This window comes from Callospermophilus lateralis, unplaced genomic scaffold (assembly GCF_048772815.1).
Source record: "Callospermophilus lateralis isolate mCalLat2 unplaced genomic scaffold, mCalLat2.hap1 Scaffold_143, whole genome shotgun sequence".
Classification (NCBI taxonomy): Eukaryota; Metazoa; Chordata; class Mammalia; order Rodentia; family Sciuridae; genus Callospermophilus; species Callospermophilus lateralis.
This window is the reverse complement of record NW_027512573.1, coordinates 382,086-389,421: the sequence shown is the minus strand read 5'-3', so window position 1 is coordinate 389,421 and position 7,336 is coordinate 382,086. Positions and strand designations below refer to the sequence as shown.

Here is a 7,336-nt window from a genome sequence, read left to right as displayed (position 1 = left end):
CATGTCTATGAAAATATTTCACACTTATTTAATATATTATATATAAATTGTAATAGTATATATTTATAATAGTATTTGTTATTTTTATTTATTTTTGCAATGCTAGGGATTGAACCCACACCCTCACATGTGCTAGGCAAGTACTGTATACTGAGCTACATCCCTAGTCCCTACTATATATTTATAATATAATAATAAATAAAATATATTCATTATAAAATATATAAGACATAAATTACAGAAAAAGCAATAACTTCTGAAGGATCTATGCTTTCCCCAAAGCCCATCAGTATGTGCTTGAAGCAACTTCTCTGCCTAATCATCCTTTGTAGGAATGATCATTAAGGATTTGTCCCAGCACTATATTTCAGCAGAGACCTTCTCCAGTAGGCTGCCTGCACTCCCAACATTGCCCCACAGCACACCACCCTGTGGAGGCCCCAGGGAAACAGAAACCAGCACAGACTGAGCAGTTTATCAACAACACAGTGTTCATGCCACTGCTCAGAATGGCTGAATGTGAAGCCATAGCTATTCAATGTGGCTGCATGGGAAATGAAGGAGACTGAGTCTTTCCTTTTCTCAAAAACTGACAATGAAATAAGTAATTACATAATGTACATAATGACAGCATTTGCAGTTCAGAGGAGAACTCCTAATCCAGTGGCAGTCGGTCAGCCATTGTGCTTGAAGAAAGAGGCCCAAGTCCAAAGCCAGATTAAGTCAGCAGCTGGCTAAGGGGATGGGACCCTGGCTGTGTGCCTCAGCCTCTTCATTTATAAGGTGGGCTTGAGACCCTGGCAGTAGAGAGTGGCCTACTCTTTATAAACTCCATCTGCAGGGGCTGGGCATGTAGCTCAGTAGTAGAGATGTTGCTAAGTGTAATACCCTGGGATGTATCACCACCACTGAAAAAAAAATTTAAAAATAGAATTATAAATTGCAGATGGTTGGGGTGGGATTTCACAGTGAGAACTGCCTCCCTGCTTGCAAACACCTTTGTATACCAGGCTCCTCCTGGAGGTCCCGGCAATCTGGTGTAAATGTTTATATCCCATCTAGTTGTCCTGAAAGGTCAAGATCCCTGAAAGCAATTAACAATTTTTATTAGTATGACATTTTTTTTCCTGTAAAAGTTTCCCAAACCTAAACAAGCACATTGCCATTCTTGTGTAATGATCAGCCAAATTCTAGCAATTTCAGGAAAGACAGGAGTCTGTTGGATTTAAAACCTAGATTCTTACATAATCTAAACTCTCAGAGCATCAGAAAATGGTTTGAGGAAAACAGATACTTACTGGAAATTATGATTTGGGCTATGATTTGGACCTAAATGAATAAAGTAAAAAGCTAGATTATTAACACTTCATGGTCCAGAGTACAACTGCAGGAATGGTCACATGCTGCATGCACAAGTTCAGAAAGAAGGAAAGAGATTACCAGGGAAATTTAAAATACACTGACATGAAAAGATATCCAAATACATACTGCTTTCAAGTCATGCTGATGGTAAACAAGGTGGGCACCCATGGGTTGTTTTGCGGTCAGTTGTCCTCATGCCTTGGGCTCTGCTTGGCTCATAAGTACACCCCATAATGTCAGAAATCATTAAAACAACAACAACAACAACAACATCAAAAGAAGGGGTGTTTCTATTTATATGAATACTTTGGGGGCTATTTCAGGAATTGCTGCTGTCCCATCTCTCTCCTCATCTAAACATCACACACAAAGCTTGTTTTACTAATTGTGTATAATGGTGTGGACTTGGAAGACAGGCCTGGGGCATTCATAGTGTGGGACTTTCCCAAAACCGGGACTAAAGGAATACATTCTTTCTTGCCATTCAATTCCTTCACCCCATGTGACAAGCACTCTGTCTTCTTGCCCCAGCTGGGCCAGGTGTGCATGGGGCAGGGAGGTGCATGCAGTTTTACAAAATCTTGGCAGACTCTGGCAAGTGAGCTGAGACCCCTGTGACAGAATCCAACACTCACCTGGCCATCTGCAGTGTGGCCAGCCTCCCCATTGACTCCTGAACTGCTGAAATGTGGCCTTTCCACTGAATGATCCCGTTCACCTTGTGTGTCTGGGATTCTTTTCTGGGCTCCATGTTTACAGACCACTCCATCTGTGTCTTTTTTCTGTTATTACTAGTAAATGGGTAATAGGTTAAGCCAGTTTGTCACTCTCTGACAAACTCACAAATCAATTCAGCAAAATAGCAAGATACAAAATTGACACCCATAAATTAATTGTATCTATCTTATCATTTAATATTTAAAATAAATTGTTAGATATATAATAAGATTAGTTTGTTGATAGTATAATTATTTCATTTGCCATGTGAAGAAAGTGATTTGAAAAAAAGCTAAGGGATTGTCTAGGTCAGCATCAGCTGAAGACATTGCTCTTTTCTCTTCACTGAATTTCCTCCCCAGGCTACCCATGCTCCCTTGAATGGTTCTAATTGTTTTATGACAATATAGATTGTTTTCTACTTGGATGAAGCCCAAAATTGATATGTCCCAAAACGATCTCTATAACTCACTTTAGATTTTTTGCTCAAATTAGTGCCATGCCCATATCTATCCCTGTGTCTTGGTGAACAGTTTTTAAGTTGGGTTAACTTTAGGATATCTCTTGCCCTAAACTCCCCTAGAATTTCAATTGCTAATCTGATATTTCACTCTAAGTATGATGTTTTATTTTTGCAATGTGTTGTGCTAACTGCCACTGCTTTGATTCTTTCCCATTTTTTAAATTATAAAAAGGCAAGGCTGTGAGACCAAAATATGAGGATGGAACTAAGAATAGAGGACATTGGTCATCAGCAAATGAGAAAGAAAGTTTAAAATTAAAATATAGGTAGCTTTCTTATAATAGTGCTTTAGTCATCTCTTTGAAGTAGCCCTTCCTGTATACAGAAGGCACTGTTGCTGAACCATGGTACCTCACATGCTGTGCTACTCAGCCTCCTCACCTCTTCTGTGTAATCATCTATCCAGAATCCCACATTATTGATTAATTTTGCAATGGGCCTGATGTTTGGCTAATGAAAAGCAGATTAGGAAAAAATGAAATTATTTCTTTTATTCTCTTTGTCTGTTTCTGCTAAGGAACACCCATTGCTACTCTTAACCAAAAAATCTTGCCTTGATAGTCAAGAAATAATTTAATCATTTGGGGATTGATACATAATTATTTGGGTTTTTTTCTTAGTCAATTTGAGGTTTCCTTAGGATTCTTGACCAGGCCACAAACCCTTTTTCTCTGTGAATCCCCTAAACTTTTCTGATATTCTTTGCTCTGGAAAGTTTTGGTCTCCTAACTAATATTCAGAAAACAAATTCTGTGCTCCAAGTAATTGATGTCACTCCACAGTCTGACCATGAAAGAGCATTTTGTTCTTAAGAATCTGAAATAGTGGCCAGTCGGGATGAGTGGAGGAGGGACAGAAACCCCTTTGGTTGTGAGGTTGCCCCTGGTGGCGGCGGCAACAAGAAAAGGGACTCGCTGGGGACTGCGGGCTCAGCACTATCATTATCAAGGATCTTGGAGAAATTCATTCAAGGCTTTTGGATCACAGACCAGTTATTCAAGGTGAAACTCGTTATTATTTTGTATAATAATTTGAAGAAAAATGTGGTCTTAGCAAAGACATGGTCTTTGCTGAAGAATGTGTGTTCTTGAAAATTGGAAGACTATGATCCAAGAAACAAATGAACATACTCTTCCCAAATGCAGACAAATGATGCAGGACAACTTGAAAGAAGTTCTCCAGAGATTGCAAGCATCTAATGACTCCGTCTGTAGACTTTAGCAGAGGGAACAGGAATGAAGAAAGATGTATCATGACCACTTAATAGCTACTGAGAAACAGCATCAACTCCAGTGGGAGGATTTCATGAAAGAACAACCCCACTGTCATGCTGAGGTGGATGAAAAACACAGAAGAACCATGGAGAGGCTTAAAGAGCAATATGCTGAGATGGAGAAGGGACTAGCAAAATTCTCAACTTTTTAAGAACTTGAACCACAACATTGACAAATGAAGGAGAAGATATTGACTCCTCCACAAAATACTCCCACCAAAATTTAGCCTCTGCTTCAAGCTTAGAATACCTTCAGTAGCACTTTACAGAGGCACATAGAGAAACTGCAGCTGGAGGCTGACTGAATGGCCAATAGAAGAGTGCTATACCATTCCTGTTTTAAGTGCCTAAATATGATCATTTGAATGAGGAAGAAGAGGGGCAAAATGGGATGAATTTACCCTTTGTCAGAATTTGATTTGTTTTCTGATCAAATTCTGATTAGCTGAGAGAACTATAACTACAGACTTCTTAGAAAGATAATTCAACTCATTCTCATAGAGGGTTGATGTTAATTACTGTAGCTTAAAGGCAGGTAGTGAGAGACATAAGGATGCATGAAGTGTAATTCCATGAGTAATGTAAACAAACAGCTGGCCTTGGAACAAAGATCACATTTAAAAGATGGAATGATCAAAGCATTGTCTCCACTATGACAAAGATAGCTGCAGTGTTTCTGGCACTGCCTGTTGGGAAAGATCAGATTTTGCAGTGCAGCAGAATGCCCTGCATTTCCCTGGAGGACAAGATGCATGTGTGTTAAGCTTTGTGGCCTTACAGCTCTTAGTATTTTCATCTTTTGAAACATGCTTAGGAGGAAAAGCTTACCAAACATATATTTTGGCTTTTAGCCTTTTTCCAAGAACCACAATCTTGCCCATAGTATTTACCTCATTTTTATGTCTGTTTTTCTGTGGATAAGCTTTATAAGATAAATAATGTCTATACATGTTCAACTGTTTAATGAGTAATCAGCAACTTCTGCCAAAGAGTTCCTCTGGAACCATATAAGCATTCTGGCTCTGAATGAACCAGAAGTGTTTGTCCATGTGGCAAATGATCCGTGTTAAATGTGAATTCTTTTTAATGTTCACGTCTGTTCTCATAAGCAGGTGTATTATGATGAAATGTACCAATTTTGTCATCACTGTGATTCTTAAAATTCTGCATTTAGAAATTGAATTGAAGAACTAAGTTGATTTTGTTTGCCATACACCAAGCAAAAGTAAATGCAATAATTTCAAAAGATTTATGGAAAATTAATTTGAGGTATGGCCAAATCTTTGTAATAGTTTTCATTGCTTTTAAGTCAAGAAGGGTACAAGAAAGAAAATATCTAACTCTCTCATCTTATCTCAGTGTTGTGACTGCAGAAAACTGACAATGCTTGACTGTGTAAACTTATGGCTTACTTTCAAAGCTTCATTCTTGGCTGAATGTTGAAAATGTGATTAAAGTTAATAGAGGAGATGAAAAAGAAAAGAATCTGAAATAGAAAAATTGTTTTGGAAACTCTATATTGAGCAATTTTTTGAAAATTGAAAAAACTAGATTTTTCTAGGTGTTATAAACCACTGTACACCAAAATTTGATTAATTCTTTTAGTATAGACCACATGGAAACTTCAAATATCCAGCAATAAATGTGGATTGAATTTTTCTCTGTTAGTATTCAAACTATGATTTTTATCCTCTATATATCTTTAAAAAATGAAAGTTATATTTCTATTCCCCAATCTAGAAAATGTTATTTTCACAGTGAATGATTTCTATTAAAACATATTAAAAATCATAATAAATATTTCTCAACAATTCTAATGACTATTAGAATAACCACTTTTTTGTTTTGCATTTGTCATGCTACATTAAAGCATATAAAAATAACCTTATCAGCTACATAGAAACTAAAGATGGTTTGAAATGCAATCAATTTTACGTTAGACTAAAAGGAAAGAAAACACTACTCTTAATCCATATTTAAGTAAATAATGGACTTTACAATATATGGAAAACATGTTTATCAAGATAGCTAATGCTAATATAAGTTTTCATAGGAACTATAAAGAGGGGAGATATTGCAGTTGCTAGTTTTGTCTACATTGCTATTGACATTAGAAAGCATATTTTATATTATATTACATTTAGGGGGAATTTGGGGGTAAATTTGTTAGCAGTCTGTCCTTTAGGAGTCAGACTATTCTGTGTTTTTATTAATATCACTGGCTATACTATAAATTGGCTATACTATTCAGACACCACAGACTGTATTTTTTCTGAAGAATGAGATGTACATCCTACATATCCCCCTATATAATAGATTTTAAAGCACTATTTTATATTTAGAAAAATCAGTATATTTAAGGATGTCTGTGATTATAGCTTAAAAATTAAGATGGAAGACTCAAATAAGAAATGTTAAATAGAATCATAATTATACTCTTAGTGATTATTGTAATTAAATTCACTCTGTGTTTTACTTGTGAATTACTTGACATTGAGACAACACTGATGAAATTTCTACTGCTCTGAAAGATTGAGAACAAATTAATTTTTAAAAAATCTACTGGCAATTTAATATGCATATTAATTGATACTTAACTTTATGTACTGAAATTGTTTCCTGAAAAATTAATTACCTTATCCTCCATATGGGTTAATTATGAAGTAATACAATTTGAAATTGAAAGTATAAATAGTTTTGATGTAATTATATTGTAATAATTAATAATGTAGGTAAGTAAAGATAACCATGATCAAAGAATATTTTTTGCAAAGATTATTGGAATATTTTTAGCACATTTTGTAGAGAGATGTCTGGGTATGCAAGTAAAAGATGAAAGTGTTTTAATAAGAAAAGTTACCAGTGGGATTCCTGTGCAGACTCTACAAAAAATTTAACAACATTCTCAATATTTGCTTAATACAATGAGTACAATATTTAGTAGTGGACAGATTATCAGTTTAGCCTGTGAGTATCAATTATTATCAGAAAAAGTAAAAAAAAAATTTTATAAAATGCATCATGCACAAAAATTGAAACATGTAGAGGGACAACTATTATTTTCCTTTCAGTGATAGAGGTGTTTTAATATTTAAAATGCTTTCATTTTTTAAAAAAATATTTTCTTTTCTGTGTTAGTTGGAAAACTTCAGTTTTGACAAAATACAATGGTGACCCTTCTTTTAAAAAGTCTGTTTCATGCTATCTTTAATAGAAAATTTCTTGCAATTTAATTAACCTCAAGTAACTAGAGGGATAACTTCAAAAATTGTAGAAACACTATGAATCACAGTTGGCTAATTACAGTAATTTTCAATAATTTTTCTTCTTTAATATACTCTATGCAGAACAAAGATTTGACTTTCAGACATTGAGATGTGTTAATTAATTTAAATTTATTTAATTCCCATTTTAGAAAATTTATTTCTGATGATCCATCAATAAATTTATAAATGATTTAT

At 35.0% G+C, this 7,336-nt stretch overlaps 1 pseudogene; it reads left to right on the top strand.

The window, feature by feature from the left end:
* The first annotated feature begins 3,439 nt into the window (after window positions 1-3,439).
* On the top strand, window positions 3,440-3,866 carry LOC143387903 (biogenesis of lysosome-related organelles complex 1 subunit 5-like; annotated as a pseudogene).
* The last annotated feature ends 3,470 nt before the right edge of the window (window positions 3,867-7,336 follow it).